General features: G+C 40.9%; 1 protein-coding gene and 1 long non-coding RNA gene across 2 annotated transcripts in view; both read right to left on the bottom strand.

Moving 5' to 3' along the window:
- The window catches only part of LOC117955223, a 15,400-nt gene extending 13,663 nt beyond the window's left edge, over positions 1–1,737 (bottom strand). Inside the window, exon 1 of the long non-coding RNA XR_004658988.1 lies at positions 1,632–1,737. This is a non-coding gene — a long non-coding RNA (uncharacterized LOC117955223). The remainder of the gene's footprint in view (positions 1–1,631) is intronic.
- The window catches only part of ntm (neurotrimin), a 502,481-nt gene that overhangs the window by 194,429 nt on the left and 280,898 nt on the right, over positions 1–27,154 (bottom strand). The window lies entirely within an intron of this gene.

Here is a 27,154-nt window from a genome sequence, read left to right as displayed (position 1 = left end):
GTAAAGTGTCTTGAGATAACTCTTGTTATGAATTGATACTATAAATAAAATTGAATTGAAATTGAATTGAATTGCTTTTGACTAAAAGTGAGACCAGCCCAGGAAGGTACAACTCTGTCTAAAGAGCGTCCTGGGGACGGCTTCACTAAACTTTGAGGAACTGACAACCATGCTTGCAGAGGAGGAGGCGGTGCTGAATTCCAGGCCTCTTTCTTATGTGGACAGCAATGGATCAGAGCCCTGGCTTCTCATCTCAAGCAATCAATGTGAGTCGAGAAGACATGTGTAAGAGATGGAGATACCAACAGAGACTAATAACTAGCATTTGGAACAGCTGGAGAAAGGACTACTTGCTGATCTTGAAATCAGCTCACAAGTGTGACATACCCACACCCACTGTGCTAAAGGTGGGAGAGGTCATCTTGATCGGAGAGGATAACACTCCCAGGCAGACCTGGAAAATGGGCAGGATAACAGAGCTATTTCCAGGAGGAGATGGACTTATTTGTTCCTGCACTGTTCGTACTTCTACAGGAAGTTTTTTAAAGAGACATGTTCAGTTGATTTACCCTTTAGAGATTAATTAGGTGATAGGCTGAATAGTAATGAACAGTTCATCGGACGGGAGGATGTTGTGAAATATTTGTTTAAAACACTCGAATAAGAAATTTGTGGTGTTTAGTTTAAAACAGTCTAAGGAAATGGTAAATTATAGTGTAATTAAAACACTATTTACTTGATTTGTAGCTGATGCTTGAAAAGGAACACAACTTTATTCGTTTAATAGTAATTTAGTTTACTGCAGACCATAAGAAGTGTTTTTATTTTGAAGTGGCCAGGACAAAACATTTCTTTTCTTGTGTGTAAACTGAAGCATAGTGAACAATAAATGTTCTCAGTAAAAGACAAGGGTTTTTGGTCGTCACTCAAAGCCATTCCACTATACCAACGATCATCAACAGACACTAACCATTAATTGGTTGTTGTTTCATGGCTACAGGCTATCGGTGTTAAAAGCCATGGTTCAGATCTGTTGAAGTAGGGTTGTATGAGGTTAGCTAAGTAGCCATAGTCACTCAGGGTATTATCTACAGTAGATGGCGGTTATTATGCTGGCACTTTGCGGAGGCAGAACAGAACACGGGAGTTTTAAGGTTGCCGCAAATAGTTAGTTTGTGTTATTGTGTGACTTTGGTGTTTTAATAACTAACAAACAAACTGGTACTGCTGCCTGCTTCTGCAAACTGGGGGCATGCCAACCACCAACTACTGAAGACAGTCTTGCGTAGCCAGATCCTCTTCCACAGTGCACAGTTTTGCTGAATCGTCTAACATGGATGTTGTAGTCTGGCGGTAGGGTTGTGTGTTTGTCTGATTGCATGCCTTCTTGTTCTTCTTGTCCTATATGCCATTGTTGTCATAAAGCTATAGTTCACATTTCTGTCGAGCCCATGAGGAAGTAAGTAACAACAACGACAACTTTCTGCGCACCGTCCCCACACTTCCTCCATGGAGTTACTAGTAGCCAAGAAGGACACGGAGGAATAAAACACATGAAGGACTCTTTGGAAGAAGTCATTATCTTCACTAGGGCTCCACAATCTTGGGAACATAACCATACTGAGAGATACAGAGAGTTGTGAGGAGCTGATGGTCTTACTTAGCTTGGTAGCAACTCACTTGGTAATGGCTCGAATGTAACATACGTTCATTAATATCAAAAAGTTACACACTAAAGATCATTGTCATTGTCTTCCTTAATCAGAACATTTGGGTTTGTGAGTATTGAAAGCAAAATAATCACAAAAAACATGACCCAACAAAGCCCAACTTGTGTCCAACTTATTATGTGCTTTAAATTGAGATGAAAAGACATTTATTCATGAACATGTTAGACATTAGTTTGACAAGGAACTGTGTGGGGAATGTAGACCTGAACGTGGCAGGTATACACAGAAATACAGGTTCTCTTTGCCCTCTCACACACATACACAAAACACAATTCTGCAGCTAACAGTTGAAATTGGGGACGGACGTCTGGGTTCCATACAGTGTTTGTGACAGTGACATGACAGCATTCTTTTATAACTCCCTTATATTCCCCTACAGTGACAGCAGGGGACTGGAGAGAGCTGCCAGGAATCATGGAGAGGAATCCCTGTCAAGCCCTACCCTTAGGCTTCCCCTCCCTCGTGTCAAGATAGATAACCACTAGAACGTCATGGGAAGCACAGCAAGACAGGAAGAGGAGAGACAGAGAGAATGCAAGAGAGAGAAAGCGAGAGAGAGAGAGAAACAGACAAAAAGTGCCACAAAAAGAACATTGCTTTCTAGGAATGCTGGATTATGTCTTTTTTTCCAGGTGAGATATCACGCTCCAAATGTCATTTCTTTCCCTTAAAATTGGTTGGATTTTATTGGAAAGAAGTGAATACAGACATATGGACACATGAGTGTTGTATTTGTGGCGCTAGCAGCAGTTTATGGTAACTATTCTCAGTAGGTGACCTTTAAAATATTCACCTTTGCATCTAGAATGCTATCTTGTGCCTAATCAATAAAAGCTTTATTATTTTGATTAATGAGAAACTCTAATGGAGGGAAATCCAATGTTAGTAGGAAACCAATGTGCCTGACAAGGTTTGCAAAGTCTAACAATATTATTATTAAAAATAAGACATAAGACTTCTATAGCGCTTTTCAAAGTCCTCAAAGACATGTTTCTTAAAAATAAAACAAGCAAAGATGATTTTAATAGTGTCTGGCTGAATAGATAGGTTGGTGAGAAAAAATGAAGTAATTTATAATTATTTTTAAAATGAAAAAAATGCCCTATATCACCAACAAGGCCTGTACTGCTGGCAGAGCGTGTTAACCCCAAACTTTAAGAGAAGATGACAGAATTGCAGATCAACACCCTCGTTTCTTAAGCGTAACTCCTGGCAAGCATTTGCTGATGATGGTATGGCCATTATCAGACAAGCAAACATTACCCTCAGTTACATTACCTTCAGCACCAAAGAGCCATCTGAATATCACATGGGAAACTAGGAACTATCCTTTCAGTTTGCCTCTTTCCTCGTTGCCAAACAGCAAACGGGTCAATAACCCATCATTATAGAGCTTCACACTTCGCTGGCTGCAAATTGACTGCCTGAAGGATTAAGGAGAAAAGCAATGATGCCAATGCTGGAGATGAGACAACATTGCTCATTTTCTCTACCTACTATAAAAAAAACAGGGATCTTTGAAAATACTGGCACTTGGTTAAAGAGAAGGCAGCGCGACAGGACATCATCCTGTCACTCGGAGTATTGTTGGTAGAATGTGAGGGCATATAGCTTATACTTACTTGGATCAATGTCCTGTCAATGTACAAAAGAAAGTAGAGCAAAGTAAAAAAGAGGGTCAAAGTCACATATTAGCCGGGTGCCCATATAGCTCTATAGCTCTATATAGCTATAGCTCTATATAGCATATAGAGTTTTGTGTGTCTTTATTAAGACTGATTCAGGTAAACTGTTCTATTTTCTTTGACTCAGGCTATATAGTGAACCCTACTGTAATCTGAAGACAGATCATTACATTTTCTCTAACACTTTACTTATTACATGCTTCACAGCCCATCTCACTGCACCATCCTGTTTTGTCGCTTCTCCTGATTGCATGGCCTTCAAACTTCATGAATAATCGGCAACCACGGATACATAAGTTGTGTGTGCTTGTTTTAGTTGCAACCCATCTGTCACCACAACTGTAATAACACTCTGTTACAAGTTAAAATCCTGCATTGAAAATGTTACTTAAGTGGAAGTATGTAAGTATCGTCAGAAAAATGCACTTAAAGTAAAAATCCTCATGTTGTAGAAAGTGTAAAGGATCCAAACAGTTGTGTGTTTAATGGTCTAATCATTTCATCTGGACTTGTAGGCCGTTATATTGTTGGCTAATTTACTTCATAATAAAACATCTGATTTTATAAACCACATGTGTTTTGTGTACAGGAATCTGAATGTGTAAAGTAACTAGTAACTAAAGCTGTCTAATGAATGTAGTGGAGTAAAAAGTACAAAATTTCTCTCTGAAATGGAGCGGATGGAAGTAGAAAGTGATGAAAAACAAAATATTCAAATAAAGTACCTCAACATTTTGACTTAAGTACAGTAATGGAATAAATGTACCTAGTTACATTCCACCACTTCACCCATCCCATGACCTTGTCTAGTCCACACAGCATTCCGGGATGGGAGAAATACGTGCTCTGGTTTATTGGCATTTCTCTGAACAAATCTCAATTGTCTTGGGCAGAGCCATGTTGCTGCTGCAAAATAGATTCAGAAAGGAACTTGTTTTGGTGGAACATGTGCACGTTCAAAAGTAGTTTTAGTTGTGCAACAGAAAACTCAGAATGGATAGATAGTCTAGCTAGCTGTCTGGATTTACCCTGCAGAGATCTGAGGAGCAGTTAACCATGGTCCTCAGAAATCCACCGGAGGTTAGAATGCAAACACAAAGAAAGAAGAAGGGGACGGACCTCCAACCAACAATGGACATCCAAGGGAATTCTAGGCTAAAGGGGGCTGGCCTCAAGTACAGAGAATCAAGGTACGGCTAGTTGGCTTGTCATTGTTATGAACAGGGATTTGGTTTTGTGATGCCTGGTCTTTCTTTAGGGACGTACGGACGCCCCAACCTTCAGTATCCTGCTAAAATGTTTGTCATGTCCAAACCAATTACAAAAGTTTTTGTAGCCAATAAAAACCTTACGCCTGAGTGCAGTTAGACAAAAAGTAGTGCAAGTTTACAGGGTTTAATATATCCAAATAAAATCTAATTGAAGTATTTATTATTATTAGTAGTATATGTTGTATAGGCAGTATTGCAAATGAATGAAACAGAATGTAAACACCTTCTTGTTTTCTTCTTGTCCTATCGTTTCACTCAGGCTTGTCATGCCATCCTGACACAGAGCTTGCAAATTACCATGAGTTGGTTTAGTATTAGAAAAATGATATCATGGCATATATTTTAAATGTTAATATTCAAATATCAGTATTTCCTGTGGACACTGTGTTAAATCAATGAAACAATCACTCAATTAATCCACTCTGGCATCCAAATTACTCTTTAAGAACAAGTACAAACCAACAATATTCACAGATTTATTTATTTTTAGCAATGGACAAAGTTTTATTTAATGGAACATTCATTTCAGAATTTTATTTTTCATACATTGTTAGGGTTGGGGTTATTGATAGGAAGAAGGTTTTCATTAATATTGTGAGAATAATTTCAATTAATTTGTCTAGTCCTATTACATGATGTAATACATGTTAAACATAGGACTAGACAAACATAGCACATAGTCAATGTGCTCTTTCAATACAGAGTAATCCTTATCTGCCCTCACAGAATATAGTGTTACTTTACCCCAATACCACCATTATGATACCACAGGACTCATATCTGATTATGATTACATAAAATGTGTTCATTACATCCCAAGAATGAAGAGGCAGCCCATCATCAATGTGCAGCTGACAGCTATCTGTTGATGTCCAGGATTACCAATCTAAAACTCATGTCCTTTTCTTTTTTTCGTTCTTTCCATGGGCCCAAAGAAAAGCGGCTGATGTAAGGTGGAACGAGTTGGAAGAAGCAGAAATAGTTCATTGGGAGGAGAAAATATGAAAGGACAGAAAAGAAAACTAATGTCAGTCAGCCCGGCTTTAATGCAGCAGCACATCCGACGGGAGGTCGGGGGGGAAGTGGCGGCAGTTGGAGGGAGACGGGAGCTGTTTCTGATTCGCTGATACGGTTTTATTATCTCTTTGAGTTCTGAACAAGTTGCCGGCTGGCTGACTGGGCGGCTCGGCGGTATAGCTGGGGCTGATGGAGCTAATGGAATTGGAATGCCAGGGCCTCATCTCTCAGTTGTGATGGCTTGGTGACAGGCCCTGATGGATCGCTGGGGCTGAAGGCTCGCCTGACAGTCACACTCGGCTGATGAATTGTGAAATGAGACAGACATAGAAAAGCTGTGGGCAGCCCAGAACTGGACTGACCTCCGCACCACCACCCTCCTCGGTCAACCGGTGTTCTCTGTACGTCAGTGGGCGCCTAAATACTCACATCCATCTTCCACCCCTGCGGCTTTGCTGGGCGCCATGGAGACATATTGCCTAGCCTTGGGACCTGGCCAAGTTTTGAAGTCTTTTAATGACAGACCATGGGCATTCATCACGCTGATATTCCACCTGGACGTAGCCCCTCGCCGTATATCCCCCCAAAGAAACCTCCAACAGGAGTGTATTATCTACTTCACATCAGCACCTACTTCAAGGCCTGAACCAAAATGCCTCCAATTCCTGCAGTTTCAGACGACCTATTAGGCAGTTGTTACAGGAAACTGCAGTTTAGAGGAGATGATCTTACAGCAAAAACAAACAAGAGCTCAGTAATTAAACTGACACGGCCTACATTTTCTCAAGAGAAAACAGCTCTGCTCTGCAAGTCTCAAAGAGAAGTGGAAAAAAAACTGCTGGCCAGGGAGAGAAAGAACTGAAAAAAAATATTTATTTAGAAGAAGAAAAAAAAGACGCAGAGAGTGATAGTCCACCAGAGGGCTGTCTGCAACATAATTACAGAGTCTCCCATCATAATCATAAAAAAGCCTAATTTAACAATTTGATGGTCTTGCTTTTATTAAGCAAATTTGAGCAGATGGCAGTAGAAGCATCCTGGATGTGTTGCTTTTGACTGAGGGCAAGGATAAATGGAAGTAAAAAGAGAGCTTGGGGATGTCAAGAAATGTGTTGCTGTTTGACATTAAAATAACTTATTACATGGTTACATGAGGGCATATTTCTTTCTGAGTAATTATGGCTAGACTTTTCCTTACTCTGCCTCTCTCTCTATGTTAATGTTCCAAACGCCACCTTTGGGTTTTTATGTAGAGCTTTAGTTGTTGTCACATGCAGTGAGTAATCAGGTAGTCTATATCCCCGACGCTCCATTTCCAGGATTGCTCCATTCACTCTTTTCGGCCGAATGTCCGTTACCTTCCTCTTTTTTGTTTATTGGAGTTCTAACCTCCGGTGGATTTCTGAGGACTAAGGTTAACTTCTCCTCAGATCTCTGCAGGGTAAATCCAGACAGCTAGCTAGTAGGGGTGGGGGGAAAAATCAATACAGCATAGTATTGCGATATTTTTAGTGGCAATACGGTATTGATACACAGGCGCCAAGTATTGATCTTTCATTATATATGTGTTGATCAGTTTGTCCTATTTTGCAGCAATAAAAATGAACTGATATGAACAAAATCTTTTTAGATAAAACAGAAGTTGACTAAGTTTCCTTGGGGGAGATCATTTGAAATTGGGATTATTAGAAGTTGGAATAAAGGTTATAAATTGCAATACATTGCTGAATGTTGCAATATGTTTAAAATTGTATGATATAATGATGTGGCGTAAGTATCATGATTATTTCGTATCGGGAGGCGTCTGGTGATTCCCAGCCCTGCTAGCTAGACTATCTATCCAATCTGAGTTTTCTGTCGCACAACTAAAACAACATTTGAACGTACACGTGTTCCACCAAAACAAGTTCCTTCCTGAGACTATTTTGCAGAGATTCGTGGATAGGTCCGGCGCTCAGTGCCGCCCAAGACGATTGTGGTTGATTTACAGACTTGCCAATAAACCAGAGCATGTTATTCTCTCATCCCAGAATGCTGTGTGGACTAGGTATGGCGATGCGTGACTAGGAATCAGGTGCACCTCTTAAACACACTCTGATGTTAAGAGCTTCCTTTGGCAGTGATTTCCTTTCTGCTCCTTTGAATATCTATTTCTCCTCTACAGGTGGCTCTTTCTTAGCTAATGATATACCATGTTTAGGACAGTGCGTCCTAAGTTTCCTAGATCTGCGCAATCACAGGCCTCATTCGTGTGATTTCTTTGAGCTTGTAATGATGATCAAGTTGTCTGTTACCCACTAGAAGTTGATAACGAAGAGCCAACTTATAAGTAAAGCGTTCTTAAGATAACTAGAAACACTCAAACATAGCGCACCTTCAAAACACTGAAGTTTTAAAAGTTTTTCATGAAGTAAAATCCCAAAGTTCATCCTTACATCATCAACATCTTAGGAAAACAGATGTATTTAATTCACCTTGATTTGTGGTTCTCTCTCTACAGCCTTGAGTGAATGTACGCTGAGGTAAAATATAATCCATTTTATACTGAACTGAACTTTTGTCCTCAAACATTTGGCAGCACTGTGTGACTTCATGAAATGTCAAATCACTGACAAATACTCTTTCACCTCTGTTTTTGGCAGACTTACAGTACAAACAGTATTTATGGGAAAGTACTTTCATGTTTCATGTTTTACCAAGTCAAATTATTGGAATCGTGGATTTATTTACAATTTAGATTTTTTATTCAAGGTTCCTGAACCTGTGGTCAGTTAAAAAAGATTCTGAAAGAGTAAATAGCTTCCAATCGAAGACTGCATTAGGTTTTCATACACAGTTGGGAAATATAAAAGGGTTGCAGCAGCTTTGACCGCTGAGTTGAGTGCATATAGCAAAATCATAAATAAATCTGTTAGAAAATGTCAAAAGTCACTATGATCCTTAAGTGAAAGGAAACAGCTCAATGGCCATGCCACTAAACAAAAGACCACTGAGTGACAGCATTACAGACTAATTTTTCCAACCGGAGGGCATACTTGTTTTTCTGATTATGAGATTATTTGGTTTCACAATCATACCATTAGAAATGTATCCAAGGATACAGTGTGTAGGACAGATAGGGGATAGAGCTAACACACCAGCTCCCTCTTTGTTTAACACAGATACAATTCCTTGACATTGAATATTATCCAGAGGAATTTAGATTCTGGCTTTGCATCATGATGTTATCACACTAAATTGAGCTACCACAGCAGCTGCTAGTGAATCTGTTACCTTGTGGTGCCATCCACACTCTGAGCCCACAGCTGTGATCTGTGTAAGGCAGGAGCAGCAGAGTTGGGTTTAAATGGCAGGAAGTGACTACAAAAAAAAAAAGGTGGGTTGTCATTTGCACATTTATAGGTTGAGTGCCTTGATCTCTCTTGAACTGCTCTTTCATCAACATGCTGCTTTCATCTGATAAAACATGGCTGTGGATCTTGTTCGCTGTCAGCAATGTCTTCAACTGCATTCAAGTTAGCTGACTAAATGAAGACAGGAAATAACTCCCCGCTTGCGCTGATGAAAATTTCATGAAATATATAGGAAAGGGGAATACATGAAGAGAACTGGGGAATACGGCGGTTTCGGGCGACAGTTCAATTATTGTAGTTGATGGGAAGGCAACCTGACCCTTCATCTGGATGGCGGTGAGACGATATTAACTGTGATCGCCATACCTCATGTGTCAGGTCCTAGCAAAAATGCTTGGCAAAGGATATTCATCATTTATTACAACTCTGCCTGTCCTTGTTTCACCTGATCAATGCTGTGTGCAAATAAGGATGAATGAATCCGGCATCAATGTCTGATGAGGACGGAGGCCAGGCTGGGATGCTGATATCTTTATAAAAGGATTTGTCAGATTGGGTTTCTCAGTGTGAGGACAGGAGAGGCTGCAGAGACACATGCCCTCCATCCGGGCACCATTAATGAGGATCATCTGCTCTCAAAGAGTCCAGGGACAAGGATGAGGACATTTAATACCCTAGGGGGAAAAGGAGAGTTTAAAGGCTCGGCTGGTGAGTCATGCTCACACTCACCTACCAACAGCCCTTCTCCACATGCTGTAGACAGATCACAGGACATAAGGAAATGAATAAGAACGCCCAGTGTTTTTCCACAAACTCCATTATACCCAAATCTTGATGGAAGTCAGTTGAGAGGTTGCCGAGTCTGAAATAAAATGTTCACATGCATACTAGTCACTCTGCAGCCCTAGCTTAGCTTATGTTCTCTCCTAAGTTCGGGTATCAAGTCCACATTAAACAATAAATTGAAACTAGTTGGTTTGATACTAAAGTTGTGGTTGGTTGCATTTTGGAGGTGTAAGCTTCATCTTAGTGAAATGGCTTTTCATTTCCTGCGGCCAATCAGTGAAAATCGCTATCCTTGATGCAATGTTATTATTATTATCATCATTATTAATATTGTCTCTGCCAAATTGTCTTTGACCACAAGGCTAATGGATCAAAATAGATAACGTTGGTAACGTTTATCACCAAACGTCAACATAAATATACAGAAACTAGGAGAAAGCACTATTAATATGTAATGATATACAACCTTAACTTACAGCTAGTGCAAAATAACAACAGTGGCGTGATGTGTGTTGAGTCATCATATACAACAGGGGGTAATTTAAGGGCAACGTTACCATATTATTGTTGGGCAGATTAAATTGTACAACAAACTGTATATGCTTACACTGGCAAACTGTTATACATAAGTAGCTGTTATTTAGTAGGTTAACTATCACATCTAAATAACTGCAAACTATTGGAAGCTGTTCTTGTCTATTCAGGGCTCAATACCTGAAAGTGCAAACACCAAAACCTGACTGTACATAGTGTATTAGTTTACATGTTAAACACATGAAATGTCTTACTCCCATCGTGTGTGTTTACACTACTTAAATAACTACAAAGCCATCCCATCTTCCATTGAATGTCTCTGCAGTACAGAAGCACGAGCGTCTATGCAAAACCAATTAATGTTGCCTGGAGCTAGGTATTCAAAATGCAGTGTTTGCTTAGCAATCACAGGATTGAGGTTCATACCATTGTGTACCTTAGTCTCCCCAAACTGAGTATTCCACCCCAGAGGGATCAATTAAAACCTGATGCATAATGTGTGTCAGAATTGGAAGAAGAAACAGAGAAGCCTGTGAATTCATGAAGAGAAATTGAGAAGGTGGCGGGGAGGGGGGGGGGGGGGGAGAGAACGCTTTCACGTCTCTTATGCCTCTCTCCGTCTCTTACTGGGTAGTCTTGCATTGCCAGAGACCTCGCGCCACAGTGCTGCGGAGGAAGGTCTGGCTAGTCAACACAGCATTCTGGGATGGGAGAAAAATCATTTCCAACATACACACCCTGCCATTTTCAGTGATAGAACAACTTTCACCTCAGTTCCCCTCCATATGTTGAGCCTTTGAAAAGACCTCACACTTGTCTCAGAACCTATCCATGAAAACTGTTGGCAATCGTTTTAAGCAGCTGCATACTGTCAAACTGAAGGCTCTGAAGGATTCACTTAGTTCTGCATTACTTATGAGAGAAATGGCTATCCACAGTCAATAGCAGCAGAGGATGCAATACATGAGCAGCTTCTGTGATTTCACAGTTGTTCAGATAAGTGAGTGGAAATCCACATACAATATCACACCTCACACACTGTTTGAAGATGCTGCAGTTGTTTGTTTGCAGACCCTTTCAAGACCAATTTGCTCTGGCAAAGTAGAATACAGTGCAGAGAGGCATGACGAATTTCAGAAAATCACACCATATCTGCCGAGCATGGCACATAGTCGGCCCAAGTGGACATAGCTAGGAGAGAGAGGGTCTGTGGAATAATGAATCCGTATTCCTTTTGAGAGGATGCAGATGACGCTGTTGTTCCAAACCACTCCAAGTGGACCTGCAGACAGGAGGGCAAGCAAAGTAGTCTCGTCTCATCAGTTTTTATTTGTAGTTTGGAAAATGTCAGCTTTCTTGGCTGGTTTCCAGGATTATGTTTCAACCACATGGACACACAGACAAATCCTGTGGTGTGTGTTGTTCAAGAAAAGCATGCCGGGCTAGCGCAAGTCAGTCACAATAGCTCTCGGAGATTCTTTCTATTAACTCTCTCTACCCTTCTTTTCACGCCCCCACCTGGCATTTTGTTCACAATTGTACATTGTTTTGGTCCATAAAACCACTACTGAGCTAACAGACATGCTAACAACTAGCTAGAAAATGTGATATCTCATTTGCTTAGCTTGTTCACTAACAGGATAACAGGACATTGTGTCTTCCTAACATACAGTGAGTCTAGTGAGGCAGATGGAACGCAAAACAACGTCCAGACATGCCATGAGCAATTGTACATGCAACAAGAGGAGGGGATAAGATTTCTTTCCATTGCGATATTTAGCCAACACTGCTCCTTTTTTACTCTGATCCAGTGGAAGTCACGTGTTAGATTGACAAGCACAGATTGTCAGCAGTCTAGCTCAATGGATTTTTTGGGGAAATAATATTTCATCTTTTTTCTATACAGCTAGAGTGCAGTTTCAGTGTCGATGTTTGACCAAGGTGGAGAAAGAGCCCGGAACTTTGCAAAATAGAGCCAGGGGCGAGTGGCTTTTTAAACAAGCGAACGCTCTGCCTGTTTGCTGACACACGGATCAGGTTAGGAGATATTCATGGTAAAAGACTGTAACAATCTGATATTCACTCGTTTGCTCGTTCATATCACCTCCACTTAGGAAGAGGCATCATAGCTGTCTCGAAAGGATTGCACAGGAGCAGTTCATACTCTACAGAGGAGGTTCATTGATGAGGTCCAGATTTGATCTGGTTTGAGTGGACGTACGTGGACGTGATTAGGATGTATCCAATGTGTGTTTTTTTAGATGAAAGACTGAACACAACATTCTAGGCTTCCAATCCTTAAGGTCCAGTCTCTAGTTGCACATCTTTAGCTATTTTGTAATTACAGTAAATACAACATAGCATGTCATTAATCTGATAAAAGCGTTAATTAAGTATTTCTATGTCAGCACTCGTCTTCATATCGCCCATTTAGAGTATAAATATAAAATCTGTTTTGTAAAACATTAATATGGTACAGTGATTATCTTTCTGTTCTAAATAATATGCAAACTAACGGAGTCATGTGCTTTAAAGATCTAAGCAGATCATCTATGAAAGGCGGAATGTGAAATGTAAGCATGATATTTCTGTCAACTTCTTGTTCTTGAAATGTGAAGGGACGGACAGACAAACTTCAGTGCTGATATAATAAAACCATGGCGATGACATGAAAATTGAAAGGAATTTGAAGGATTTGATATACCTTCTCAGTACGGCCATATGTGATTTGCTGTGTGGGTGAGAAGCAGCACGATTCAGCGGTCTACCACCCACAGTTTCCTTGGAAAATATGAAAAGAACACTATTAACAAGAGGCATAGCAAGAAACGGCAAATGAAAGCAATTTATTTTATAAGTGCACTGTACCTTATCATCACTCTGCAGATGAATGTGTTGACAAAGGCATGACTGTAACAACATCAACTTAGTGATTTGATTAGCAATTGGTACAAGTTTTAAAAGATTGGTTTTGTTTAGATTATTTACAAGTAATTACAATAGGATACGCAAATGTAAAATAACATAGTAAATTATTTTCATTATACACATACATGTGCAATACCTGTGTAACGAGATTGAAGCAACCCCTTTCCAGTGTCAACAAGAAGAAATATAACATGGAGTAAAATATTAATTATAAGTAGAGCAAAAGAAAAGGGGGGGTCAAAATGGATCAAAATGGGTTTTCATCCAAACAACCAGGGCCTGAAGTTAACTTTTTACCAGCCAGTTTTTTTGCCTCATAAAGGTAAAAAACAGGAATTGCTGTGTCTCTATGATTCTATCCTATTCATTGTAGCCTACTCGTGGACATTGCTGCAGTAGCGGAGGCCGCCTTAATAATCCAGCATGAAGGCATCATTTCCTATCCTGGGCTGGGACACACATTCATACAGTTTAATAAAAAACTTATTAGACTTTAACCTATCATTGCACCTACAATAATGTAGCTGTCCTCAATTTAGTCAATCTTGTATATCTCGTCTTTTTTTCCTGCATCCACCGTGTGTGATTGTGTGTGTTTTGTGTGTGTGTGTGTGCATCAGTTGCGGGGGGAACGGAGCAGCAGCCCCAACCGCGGCAACTATTAGCAACTTTATAGTGAAAAATCGTTACAGCGTAAACAGAGTCCGGATGTTAAAATGGCTGTGTTTTGTTGGTGAATGTGAAATGTTTGAGTCACACACGTCTCGTCTTCATATCAGAAACAAGGTAGTACACTTGACCTGTTGTAACTCCAGATTGGTCAATGGCTGCATGTGGGACTGCTGGGATTGTCACGAGTAATGAAAATGTGATATAGGGAACCGGCTGTCAATCAGTGTCTTCCAGTGATGCGGGCCCCTGATTGGCCCCGACCCTGAGCAATTGACCGATAGTTATGTGTCTGAATCACTCAATTCTTATTGGCTACCTGCCAATATGGCAGGTAGAGTGACGGTGTTACCAAAATGTACTTGTATTTCGGTGTTCGGGTATTAATTTCAGGCCCTGCAAACAACCATAATCCACAACCTTTAAATTCAGTCAAATAGAGAGATGAATTACGCTGCCTACCTTTCTGCTTCCTGTTATGTGGCTTTCAATATCTATGCTACAATGTTAATAACATGCCTGGACTGATTTTTATAAACAAATCCCTATTTAAAGATGGAAAATAAAGACCAGCTTGGGACTGTTAGAGTGCAGCAGCAGGTCTTGCATGGTCGGCATGTTACAAAAACAGAATACAGGTAATGTTGCGGTAAACTGCATTGTCAGGCATATGTTTGCTGTTCCCCAAAAACCCATGTGGATTCCCAGGAGTTCTGGCGGGCTTATGTGCTGCAGGAGAGTTAGCCAGCTGCAGCTCAGCCATATGTTTCCATGCCATTAAATGCCCAGGGTATACCAGATGAACTTCACTGAGATGGGACAAACCACAAGAATCATTTCATTCCAACATTACTATGTCCAAGAAAATATGCCGGGTGAGGAAAATAATAAATCTAAACATTGTTCAGGGTAAATGCAACATACATTGTAGAGGAGTCGCGATTGCAGATGGTCGACTTGAAGATTTTCATTTCATTTCATTTACCTGAAAAGATTCCGGAGGCAGAACATCATGGATATAGACTAATCTGTGCAAGTTAACAATGTTACTTATTATTCGGACTCTTCATGATGAAAAGGTAAAGGTAGAGAAAGTGCAGGAAAATAACCAGAAGAACGGAACACATTAATATTTGCTTTACTCAGTTATGTACAGGTGCATATAGTAGTCAATATTTTCTTCATCTAAAGTACGTACTTCTTTATTCTTTTTACAACCCAACTTAAATAAGTTATTAATGAGCCTCTTGATCTCAGCTGGCAGATTAATGAGCAACTTCCCGTACATACTAATTTGCTGACAGATCCCAAAGACCTGTCTTCATAAAAGCTTTATGAATATTCTCCCGTGAGAAAGTGTTGCTGCCCACTGCACACGTCTGAATGCTGACTTAAGGTTGTTTTACGCCATCTGACAAAGGAGATGATTCAAACGCTGTTATGTTGACGGCCAGCAACGTGTCCATCCCACGCTTTCTTTATAGAAATATCTGCTGCACAAAGCCCCAGCAGTGTGTCTGTGCAGTCTCCACTGAGTGTCTCAGGAATATTATTAGGCTTTAGAGAGAAAAACGTCCTCAGCCCGTCTGAGGGCTTCTTTGGCCGGCAGCCTCCTGCTGTCAATGTTTGGTATGCAGAGTCTTAGATGCAACGTGTTCCTCCCTCGCTGACTGGAAAGCTCTCCTCTCCCTTTCTCTCTCTCTCCAGGCTAATTGACTGTAATGAAATTGCCGGAGACAATCTTGAGAGCAGACTTAATTGATAAAGGGAATCGTGGAAATAAAAAAAGAAAACCACTAGGTGACAGAATGGGGAGGCTTTGGGAGAGTCCTGATGACATTTCTCTCTGTCTATGTGAAAATAATTGCATCTGCCTCTGTGCGTATGGAGTTGAAGGCGTTGAGGGTGGGGGGTGGGGGGGGGGTTGACTGTAGGGCTAGTGATGGTGGACGTATATCACCTAAAATCTCCTTAAGCAAACAATTCCAACCACAAGAAAATGACAGATGTTTAACATATAATAGATCCTAATACCCTACCACCGTCAGATACATTGTCTTTTGATTAATCTCCTCTCATTGTGAAGTGATTATCACAGCATTGTGCTGTGAAAACCATATGTACAAGCTTACATGCGGTGAAGACAGTGAGCACACAGCACATGAATCCCCTGCTGCTGCTGTCAGATACACTATATATGCTCTGTACATCGATGGTGTTCCACTTCCGGGATTGTTCAGTTGCTGCCGTAAAAACTTTATGAATGAAAACAATGTAGCTCAGCATAAATTCTTCCCGGATGATCCCGGTGTCCTGTATTTATATAGCGCTTTTCTAGTCTTAACGACTACTCAAATCACTTTTACACAGTACAGGAACCATTCACCATTCATACACTGTGGCCAAGGCTGCCGTACAAGGTGCCACCTGCTCATCAGACACTCACACACATTTACACTCCGATGGCACAGTATCGGGGGCAACTCGGAGTTCAGTGTCTTGCCCAAGGGCACTTTTACATGGGACTGCAGGGCCAGGGATCAAACTACCAACTTTCCGATTGAAAGGCGACCACTTTACCACTGAGCCAAAGACCTAACTCTTAACCGATGCTCTAGTACATCAAATCAGCTGTTTTCCAAATAACTGTACATTTTTATCATACTGTGTATAACTGCTGCATATTTACAAACCAGTCTCTGCTGACTGAAATGCATCTCAGCGTAAATCCTTTCAGGAAGACCTCACTCTTAATCAATGCTCTACCTAACTCGAATGAGCTGTTTGAGGCGTTCACCTTCCTCAGAATTGTACACAGATTTCAAGGGCCAATCAGAGTCACAATCCTGCTTTAAATTAGTTTCTCTCTTTGCTATCAGCTGTTGTTTCAAGGAAAGAGTGCAACCCTCCACCCACCCTTCCACCTCCAGTCATCTGCACCAGCTGACCGGTCCGGAGCCTCCTTTGGCCTGGCCGTTGGGCTCCTTTGTGTCTAGATTCCATTTTCTCTAGATTCTATGATGTTGGACTACACCTATACACAAACTATTAGTATAACAATGAAGTCTAATCTTCAAAGACTATGTACATTTATTATGCTGTACATTAAAACCTATGGCGTATCTGCGAGTCATGTCTCTCATTATTCAATTAATAATTTGTGTATGCCTTGAAGAAACTTTATCTGTTTATCTCTGGCTTCTATCAGTTGGATAATTTTGGTGTTTGTGTCTTTATTTGCACTTTAACACTCTAACAAGTTAATCTCCCATGAACACTCCTTTAACGGGTTCACTGTCGGCTGCAACATTCCACTTTTCATCTAAAGCTAGCTGTGCTCATGAATGAGGTCAACACAAAGGGTGAGGTGCTGCCAATGTGCTGGCTGCAGGAACATCTGTGATGGGGAGCTGCCGCAGTTGGCAGCAGCAGATGCCAGCTGTGTAGACCCATGGATCTGCCTGTCCCACCGGAGCGCCGGGCCACAATGCTGTGCCACACAGCAGAATTGCAAAGTGAGCTGACTGTCATCTCATCAAAATATCATTTTGCTGCCATGCAAGCTGCTCACTGCCAACACCTGGGCTCCTCAGTGCTCAGGGAAAAAAGGGAAGAGAAACACAGCCGCAGCAGCCAATGACAGCTTTAAACCAACGGAGTGGACTTGAGAGAAGCTTGGAATATTGCTGTGCATTGTCTGACAGCACAGCTGAAGTTCAGTTGTTATGGGAAACAGAATGGTGCCTTGGGGTGTTGTCAGGGGTTATTAAGGCTGAAAGCACAGACAAATGATGGATTCTGTGTATTCTGACAGGCTCTCAGATGAAATTACATATTAGGACGACTGCTACAGCATTCCAATTATTGCTCTCTGAATGGAATGATGTTCAAATGCAATTTTGTTGTCTTAATCGGGTCCAGAGTGGTTCTGATTATTTGGAGTGCTGAGATAGCCATTGTACTTTCAACAGATGCAAGAAATCTGTACTATCCACTCTCCATGCATCATGGCCTCACTGAGAGTAAAGTGTGAGGGCTCACCTTAGGGGCCATTACACACAGAAAGTGATTGCCAGCCAGAAGACATTCATTTTCAACAAGAAGTGAACAGGCAAGGAGAAAGCTGCAGGCAGTCTGGTAGTCAGAGAGGGCTCACTCATCAAACACAAGAAGTCTCTGTTCAGTTTTTATTAAGGACTTTGCTTGACTATGAAAATTACAGCTCTAACTTTTCAGTTGTGACGGAGAAGTCAATTGCCTTCAACCTTGCTGTGTGGTTCTCCCGGAATCAGAGCCATATCACTGAACTTATGGGAGAGAATTTGCAGAGCAACGTGGGTTAATGAACTAAGAAAATGTAAATTAAATGTTTATTGTATTTTACTTTATGCGATTCTACTCTAAACTGACGCGCCAGATGGTTTGTTAAACAGAACCATGTGAGATGTCGTCACTGAAAACTTTTGGGAATAGAGCATTCCCTTTAAAAAAAATACCTGGCAGCTGATTGGATGAACCATCTATCGTCTATCATGTCCACGATTCTTGTTTCAAACGAAGAGTTTCCGCCGCCACACACACCTTAACCATGCTGTGGCTGCCAGTACCTCCTCACTGGACGCTGACTGGTTCAGTCCGCTGTTGTTCGGACACTAACGCTTTCACTTGAAGCCTGAAAAGATGGACTTTTGTGTCATATGTGATCCCATTATTCTTGCACGATCTTGTGATATCGCAATAGTACTAGCTAACATGTCATGGACTAGTAAACAAAAGAAAAAATTGACATATATTAAAATGCATAGCTTTTCATGGCAATGGTATAATCCCGATTTAAGTCCAAGGTCCAAGGTAGTTTAAACAACATCCTGTGGTTGTGATTACAGCAAGTTTTAAAGTGTATTAATACTCTCAGATTAAAGTTCAAAATGCCACATGTTTTGACCACCAGATGAGATGAGCAAATACACCTTGCTCATCTACTATGTAAGTAACAGAAGAAAAGCAAAGTGATTGAGTCTTCCCCATTGCAAGAAATGAGCGCATCCACCGGCTTCTTTACTGCTATTTGGAAATGCACATACAATGAATGGCAGTTGCTGAAAAAATGCCAGTTATAGATAGTATCAAAAATTGGGTTTGATTAAACAAAGGATTATAACTTTAACACAAGGAAGCATATTCCTGTTATCCTGGCATTGCATGGGTTTTCTGGCATATCCAGAGTTGATACCAAGATTAGACTGATTGCTCTGAGGACTAGTCCAGGCCTTGCTCCAAGCTATATCTCAGGCCTTTTAACCCATCAGGAGCTGGATGGCAGCCTCAGGTCCTCAGACAGTGCTCAGATACAGACGGAAGACAACAGGTTATCAGGCCCCAGCTGTGGGGGCTACCAGGCTTCTGAACCACTTGACTTTGTGGTCCTGAGTTATCAGTTAAAAAGTCTCACATTGCCAGACCTTCCTCCTTAGCGCTGTGGAACGTGTCCAACCCATGAGTACAGACAGACCTTGTCAGACTTGTCAGAAATGTGTTTTATTATCATATTTTACTGTACATCTGTATCAATTGTGTAAAGGCCTGGCTTTTATTCATTATTATAAGGATTTTATTTTACCCAGGCCCTTGCTTGCCTAGCTTTCCATCAAACTGCACAGTACAAGGTGTTTATTTCCCCCATGAATGAGTTGAGGATAAAGAAGTGAAACAAATGCTTTATATAAATATGCAACATCATAAATCATGCAAAAAATACAAGTCCTAATATCTGGGACAAGTGAAAAAAAATAAGCTATGCTTCGCAGATTGACATTCATGAAAGTAACTGCAGCTTTTGTATCTCATAAACAATGTCATGGTGGGTGTGGGACCCACAATGCATCTTTACACTGTGAGAAGAATTAAACCTCTGCAGTTTGATGAGACAGCTCCTCAAATGTGCTTAGAGGGGATGTGGTCCTGAGATACAAGACAGAAAGACTGTGCACTTCTATAGTTGAAAACACTTTAAATAGCTAGCTGGATCTATGTGTGTGTGTGTGTGTGTGTGTGTGTGTGTGTGTTTGTGTGTATGTGTGTAAGCTTAATTATAAAATGGAGAAGAGGATGTCGTTTCATTCACAGCCTCAGTTACAGCAGAGAGCTGAGGAGCCACATGGGGGTAAACCAGAGGGGTAGTAATCGGAAATGATCATAATCTAGTATGCATGCTACTACGATCCCAGATGTGACTCTTCTGGGTGGCAAGGATCAAGTGGGTCAAAAGGAAAGGGGTGTGGCAATAATTTACTCGGGGAAGAAAATGAGACATGTTCAGACCAGGGCTTGATGCATAGACTCTCTAAGGGAAGACAAAAGATTTGGATCGCTACTTGGTGGCTGGCTGCATTATAGGTCCTAAGCCCCGCCCCCTCCCTGTTAGGTGATCTGGCATAGGCCGGATTCTGTCATTTTAGGTACTAGTTATTACAGTGATGTCTGTTCACATGTTTGTTTTTATGATCAGTTTGTTTTTTTTAGTTATTTGATGCTATAAAAACGGGATGAAATGTCATGATTGACAACTGAGATTGACTCAGGCTTGTATATGGGCGGGACTTTGGATACTGCTGCCTCACCAATTACTACGCCGCAGACTATGGCTGCAGAATTACAGGTTGGCGGGGCCCGTATCTGGGACATTTTGGCTTCACTTTTGTACAGTGAGAGGAAGTGGAGACGCTTCGTCCATCTTTATATACAGTCGGTGGGCAGACACTGGCCTGTTCCACTGGCTACTTTTGGAATAAGGAGAGGAGGCGTGTTCAAGGATGCTAGTTAGAGTGATGGAAATGGCAGTGTGATCCTCCATTATCTGTCTTCCTTTTCTCATAATGTACTTTTCCTTCTGCCCCATCGATTGCAGCTACTGGATGTTGTCATTAAATCAATTCTTTCCAGAGGAGAAAGGGTTTGTGTATGAACAGACCTTGCCCTCACTATCAATGACAGCATTAGGAGCGGCATTGAAATGGATTGGGATGAAACCAGAGACAACCAAAGTGCATGGAGCAGGAAATTTATTTTCTGCTTGCTCGAGTCATTCTATAAGGCATGCATGTTTGTTTCTGCACGTGGACCGCCAAGCACAATATTATCAGACAGTCACCTGTTCTTCCCTATTCAAGGATGAAAGTCATTTTTTGAACATTGTATCCCTCAAAATAAAATCCACTGAGGTAGGATTTTTTTTTTGGTTGCCAAACAACAAAGAATAACTTTGAAGTGCAACACGCCAGGAGGAGATGCGTAATTTTGATGGTTGACATGGTTTGTATGAGAATAACAATTTTCCCCCGCCCTTGCACGTACACACAGACACACACACACACACACACACACACACACTGCAGACATACAACAGCTGCAGCGTCATGGTCTTCATGGTATTTGACATTAGACTAATTTCAAAGGTAGACATATAAGTAGCTACAGCCATTACCCCCTCCATTTCAAGTACCTTCAGGATTAATTCAAGAAGAACTAATATTCACAATTATCCAGATACAAGCACCCCCCTTAGACAGAAAACCTCTCTGAAAAGAAGATGAAATCCCAACAGGAACATGTATTTTTCTCCTCCGCAATACCTCATCAACTTATTCGACATACAGAAAGCAGCCGCGTTGGTGTGTCAATCTGAGCAGAACCAGTGTGATACTCATGACATCTACAACTCATTTCCTGTCTTCTTACTTTGCCAAGCAGAAGTCTTTTTTTCTGCACAGGGAGAGTGCAACAAAGAATCATTTTTTTCCAAAAAGTAGAGCTCTTCTGCCACCAAGTGGGCGATTACATTCAGTTTCTATTTTAAAATGTACATTCACACACACACACACACACACACACACACGTCTTTGATACACATACAATCTAATATGGCAGGATCATTGTGCAAATCATTGTGCCCTTTTCAAGTCTTACTATGGCTGCGAGTAATAAATACCTGCACCCTGGTAGGTGCGTCAGGGCAGACACAGAACCTTACACAAAAGACAGCCAGATTGGCCAGACTTTTGTTTTGCTATGAAAACTTAAAGTTTCTCTAATTGTGTCCAATTCGCCCACTCACACCCCTTTGCTTTTTAATTAGCGCGTCTCAAGGGGGACCCTTATCAGTAATGGACTATGCTCTTAATGAGGCTGGTATTAAGTTGTTCACCTCAGGGCTGATCGACTCACAGCCACCTATGGCATGTAGGCTGATAATACTGAATCTCAGCTAATTCCAATTCCTATTTTCTGCCTAAAGGTGTGCACTCAGAGGTTTTAATCCCCCGGCCAAACACCCAAAGCAGATAGTCATGCTGTGGGTTTGTGGATGGGGGGCTGGGGGTGAAATCCTAATGAAGATTAGGTGAGAAAGAGCAATAGATTTTGCTCCTTCCCTCGTTCTGCTCCTTTTCAGAGTAAGGTCTTGTTCTAATAAGTGAATGAGGGGATGTTCAGGATGGCTCCCTTGGCCTTTCAGAAACCTGGCTGGCGGACTCTTGGGTGGTATGATGTGCTTTAATGAATGGAACTTGAAGTGAATGGGTACTTTCAGGAATAGGGGAGAGGCAATCTAGTGTGGGAGGGTTCTGCTTCATGGCCGACGTGGTGGCGAGGCCATTTGGTGCCTGTGGATCATGCTCAGAATTTGAGATTTAGAGAGTCAAACTCTGTGTTGAAATTGCCTGACCAATGTGATCAATCTGTTATCATTATTAGTATTTCTACGTCAAGGTAATGAATTCAGTCTGAAAGCACTCGGGCTGTCCCTTCCATTTCTCTCGTATTTCATTTGTGGATAAAAAAATAGAAAATAAAAATAAAAAAGACAATACATGTACAGTATATAGCGTGTGTGGGAAGCAATGAAGTGACAATGAAATGTGCCTTCACAGATGATGCTGGATTGGAATCATTACATTACATTTCAGATGCTGTGAATGATCTTTCAATGACACACTGATGTTGAACAGAACTTGAACAAGCATTCGAAACTAATAATACCTGTACTTCATCTGACCGTAGAACAGTCAAAGAGAAAGATGAAATATACCAATATATGAAACAGTAGCCCCCGGTCATTTCAGGGTAAAGCTTGCACACATCTTTCAGGGCCAACCCTGTGCTGGAAGCTAAGAAACTACAGCATTCACTACAGCTGCAGTCCATCAAATCAGTCATCAGATGCTGATTTAAACAATGAAACAACTATGATTAAGGGGTTTTAGTAGGGGGTTCTAATACATCGTTTCATACGATGTCTACTCTTTTTCAGTTAGAAATAGTTTATCTACAGTAAAGCACAGGTAGAAAACTAAACTGAAAACTGAAAAACGCTAGTTAGCAGTAGTTAGCATGGCGGCATCAGCCAGGACCAGTCAGGATCCCTTTCCTGACTGTGTCTTAATTGTTTTTGCAAGAAACCAACTCGAGTTCTACATAATTCAATGTGAGTACACAAATGTTGAAAGGACATAAAATACCTGTCACTTGTAGCATGGATAAATTAGCCTAAAGCTATTGCTTTACCAATTCAGGGGGAAATTAGCCAACTCTGGCTAATTCTCATGGCTGGACTACAGCTGCAGTGAGCTGGGTTTACATTTTTACGGGTGTATCTGGCAACCTAGCCTGTCTGTGAGACAGGGCAGTTGATAAGAACACAAACAGAAAATACATCATGGAACTGAAATTTCAAAACAAGAAAATACTAACATTAGCATTTGTAGTATCTGAACACCACCAAATTCAAACCAGATAGTGAAATCCAGCCATGAAATGTAATCGTCTAAAGCAGGGGTCTTCAACAGGGGGTCCGCGACCCCTAGGGGGTCCGCGGAGGTACTGCATGGGGGTCGCAAAAGTTTTGGTTGATTAGACTTTTTTTTATATTCCCCCCCCCTGCAATTTTTTCCACCAATTGAAATGTCTTTAAATACACATTAACATGAATTCAACACACTGTACTAAACAGATAAATGGAGGCAGAAGATGTCTTTCAGTCATCAATGCACACATGGCACTATAGGACCAGTTTGATATAACACAATTTTATACAATATATATAATTAGGGGGTCCCCGCTCCATCTCGCCATCAGTTTGGGGGTCCTTGGCCTGGAAAACGTTGAAGACCCCTGGTCTAAAGGTTGTTGGGCGGACGGTTCCCGTGCACGGTAAATAAACTCGCCGTTTTTCGGAAGTGCTGACTTCTTTCCTAAATTGTAAGCATTAAACCGTCATAAACACGCTCATGCCATACATCATTTGAAAGCTTAAAGTCTCCTGATTCCATCGAGCCCAAACGAAGCAATTAGGTGACTCACAACGGTGATAATCATGTTCTGAAGCAAAGAAACACAGAAAGATTTGAGTCTAATCAAGTGTGTGTTTCCTACCTGTCTCCTCGTGTCTTTAATCACAGCGGTGAAAGATCGCCAAAAATCGCCTTAGTTTCCTACATCGAAAACACCCTAAGGTATTAGAATATCCAAGCCTTGTAATCCATAATTATCTGGTCCCCTCACAATCTTGTAGTTTCTGGCCAAGTTTCGACGTTCAGAAATCTAGATAATGCATCATTTCTCGGTTTCTATAGCTTGTAACTTTTTCCCTGTGCAGGGTAAAACAAAGGTCGACACACCATTACAATCTGTGGCTTCTGCAGTTTGCAATGAACCTTGTTCCCAGCCAATAGCATCAGCCTATCAAGAGATACCCTCAAGCTAAGCCAATGATATCGCACAGTCGCCATTGGGCCCACCTGGGAAAGATTGACAGTGGAGCCCACGAATTAGAAGATAAGGTCATAAAACTGGCATCCCTGTGTAGCCAATAAGAAGACGAGTTGATTGATACCAAACATGGCCAACAAAAACTATACCTGTGTTCTCTTACAGCAGTTTGAAGGCAGAAATATGGACGTCTGAAATTTCACCATTTCATAAAATTATGATTACTTATTTCTATAAATCTATGTATGTACTTCTTTCAGACATATCGGTGAGTGATGTGGATGTGTTTTTGTATTTCAGAAGTTTTGTATTTAGCACTTTTTTGGCTTTTTTAGAAATAAGAAATAAGACAAACGCACCGACACATCTGTAGAAATACATTCATACAAAATCCATTTTATAAGTCATTTTTTTCTGGATTTTTTCTGTTCTAAGTTGAGACATGAGGCTAGAGTACTATTTTAGTATATAGCCCCTATAATATGCTTACAGTAGTGCTTTTTATTAATTTTTCAGATGATTTACTTGGACGGAAATAGAAATTCTGTGTTCTAACCTCTGTAACCCTGTGTCAGTAAGGCCTAGTGTCACACTTCCACTAGAAACAACAAGTTGAGAGTGTTAACTTCCCAATGAACTCAGGGTCATCCCAGAGGGCCAAAGCATGTGGAAACTGCAGCACTTTTTTAAGGGTAAAAATTTAGGCGAGAAAAACATATATTTTCAAGTGTTATTAACCTAAGGTCTAAAGGTTGCTTATGTTAGAGGAAGGGGCCTCGGAGTTGAACCAGATGTGGAAGATTTGGTGAAAGGGGACATCCGGTAGAAGACCCCAGGGGGCTATGATCGATTGCTCTATCGTTTCCCTATCTGTGGGCTCCTAGCATGAACTTTCAACCGCATTCCTTTGGACAGAGACCCCCTATATAAACCATGAAGAAGAAGCTGGGATTCAGAGTGTTATATTGGCAGAGACACTCTCCTAGCTTCTGCAGAGCTTGTATTGATATCGTATTCTTTGATGTATTAAACCTTTTATAATCAAGAAACAGTGTCAAGCGGATTCCTATCAACACATCATCCAGCACTGCTCAGACACCACACATTGTTGTCAGAAAAGGTAGTATTTCAACTTCCTTAATATGCTGTGACGCACTGGGGGTCATTTTACACAGTACATTTATTCCATATTCACCAATATCTGCCAGCATACAATTTCAAAACTTCAGCCTATGCAGTAATGCTCTTCATATTTAGCATATACAATAACCTGTACAGACAATAGAGTGTTCTGTGGGATGGATAACTCTTGAAGATGACCATTTTATGAGATGACCATTCTATTTCTTTACACAGGATAGCAAACTGGGTTCCAACTATTAACACTCTTTAATCCCAGTAGAGATATTTTTGTTTTTAATGTTAAGCATCTCTTTCTTTGTGCCAATGTTCATCATCTTGTGTGTGCATTTTCATGACAGAAAGTACAGATCTTGTCCAGCGTTGTCTTCTAAAACAACCTTTAGAGCATCCGTCGGCTTACTGAACTGGACACACTGCTTCTTCAAACTGACAGTAAAAACATCATCTTGCTGCTTACCTATCCACAAATAGCCTTGCAATCCATTTTTGATGATGATGCTACAGCACTGGCCAAGTTCAGAGCCGCCTGCCTGATGGCTGCATATGCTTCCTGGATACACTTCTAATTAAGTTTAATTACCCTTGTATAGTAGTGGTAGGTGGACATAATGCATTTACTTTGTTGTTAAAGGATGGAACTTAGACTGTTAATTTAATATGAACAGAACATGTGTGATTTCACCCATTGGTTGGTGGAGATCTGATATGAGTCATTGAGTTTGCAGTTACAGACGCGGGCATCCAGGTTGTGGATGTGACGATATTAAATGAGAGGTAGGAGCCATAGATTGTTGGGCGGTTGCCGACTGTGATGCTAGCTTAGACTTGGCAACGCTGCTTATACTCCGTTACACACTTTCATTGGCAATCTGGATCCAACTGCTGCTGAAAGCTTGCCTGCATAATCCAAGGTATGATTTAGCTTTGCTAGGTTTTAAATACATCTTTGTCCAATAGTTACATTACATGTAAGACAGCCTTTGAACTGTCAATCACATCATAGCAACGCTTTAAAACACCCCCTGCTTTCTCGTCAATTTTTAAAACCAACGAGAACATTATTAAAACAATGAATAGAAATCGACCTCCTTTTGCAACCGCACGTGTATGGAATTCAGATGCACTGAATCCTGGATACGGTGTATCCCTAAAGTGGAGCCTCCTCCATGGCAAAACGTTTTTTTTGCCACAGTTTTTGTTGTGGTTTGGGGTTTTTGTTTGGGTGTGTGTTTCCCTTTCATTGGCCTCTGTGTGTTTTTTGTCGGTTTTCTCCA

This window comes from Etheostoma cragini, chromosome 13 (assembly GCF_013103735.1).
Source record: "Etheostoma cragini isolate CJK2018 chromosome 13, CSU_Ecrag_1.0, whole genome shotgun sequence".
NCBI classification, from domain to species: Eukaryota; Metazoa; Chordata; class Actinopteri; order Perciformes; family Percidae; genus Etheostoma; species Etheostoma cragini.
Note: the sequence above shows the minus strand (reverse complement) of the source record. Positions and strands in the feature narration are given on the sequence as shown.